The following is a 1,673-nucleotide window of genomic DNA, read 5'->3' on the forward strand; positions in this document are numbered from 1 at the left end:
TATTCATGACAGATGTTTTTCTGGCAGTCCATGGTACTTTCACTATCTTCGCCAGCACTATAATTCAGATGCATCAATTATTCACTTAAAAAGGTCTTGTGCAGCAGATTTTTTAAAAATATTAATCAAACAGTTTTTAATTCATTAATATTCATTGAACACAGAGGCTTTATCAGAGATTTCAGTTTGAATGTGGAGTATTAGGAGAAATTTTTGCATGTCAAGGTACAGGTTCACCCCTGCACTGCTATTTTAATTTAGCGACTGAAAGTAGAAAGTAGTTAAGTGGAAATGATTGTCATATAGTTTTTCTCTTTGTTTTGAATGTTCGCAATGTAACAAGAGTGACAGACCTGGAATTCCAATCAGCAAACAAACCCAAAAGATAGTTGGAGTGAAGTTTCCTGAAACAGCATCTAGAGGCATAATATCTACCCTCCATTCATCCTGGTCGATGGAAGAACTCTTCATGTACTAAAGTGGACAGAAGGAACTCTTAGGCAGAAGGGCTTGGTCTATATGCTTGCTGTCCAAGGACTGGCACTCTGCCTCGATGCTTTACGATCATTCAACCTTGCTACAAGAAATTGGGAATTCTGGATCATGCTGTGTTGGTTGTTGGTGTGGATTACATTATTGTAGTGGTGACACTGTGTCACCAAGACAATACGGGTTGTCTTGCATGTCTCCAGTTGTTGCCATGCTGCCTTTCTAGCACCTGCTGTAACTGAGAAGCAAAGGGGCCAGAAGAATGGAGCTGTCCTGCAGTGTCTTTGTGCAGCAGAACTGCCCAGTAAAATACATTGTTTGATCTCTTGACTGCTGCTCCCTGAGCATTGATTGTAGATCCAAGCACATGAAATCCTTGATAACCTGAATTTTTTTCTCCATTTAGTATGATTTTTATCTATTGGTCCAGTTGTGAGGATCTTGGTCTTAGCATTAGTTGCAGTCCATACTGAAGACTGCAATCCTTGTTCTTCATCAACAATTGCGTCAAATCCTCCACTTTCAATAAACAAGCATGTGTCTTCTGCATGTCACAGGTTGTTAATAAGCCTTCCATCAATGTTCGTGCTGCATTCTTCTTCACATGGTCCGGCTTCTTGGATTATTTGCTCACCATACAGACTGAATAATTATGGTAAAGGGTTGCAACCCTGAAACACACCTTTTCTGATATTCAACTATGCAGCATGCCCTTGTATTGTTCAAACTCTGGACCATGTACAGATTTCTTGTGAGCAACATGAAATGTTCTGGAGTTCCTATTCTTGTCAGTGTTACTCACATTTTGTAATGACTCACACAGTTGAGTGTTTTTTCATAGTTAATAAAACACGGTATCTAGTATCAACAATTATATCCCTATTCCATGCCCTCTTCTAGATCTTGATTGGATATTTGGCAGCTACCTCTCAATGTACCACTGCGACTGTTAGGCAATCTTCAGCAAAAAGTATACTTGCATGTGATATTATTCTTTGATTTCCACTTTCTGTTTGGGTCACTTTTCTTTGGAAATGACACAAATAATGAATTTCTTCTAGTCAGTTGAACAGGTAGCTGTCTTACAAATTTCTTGGCATAGATGAGTGAGTCCTTTTAGTATTCATCAGCTTGTTGAAATATTTCTATTAGTAGTCTGTCAATCCCTAAAGTCCTGTTCTGTC

Source organism: Echinops telfairi, unplaced genomic scaffold (genome assembly GCF_000313985.2).
Source record: "Echinops telfairi isolate 266 unplaced genomic scaffold, ASM31398v2 ScPeMD7_9;HRSCAF=40, whole genome shotgun sequence".
NCBI classification, from domain to species: domain Eukaryota; kingdom Metazoa; phylum Chordata; class Mammalia; order Afrosoricida; family Tenrecidae; genus Echinops; species Echinops telfairi.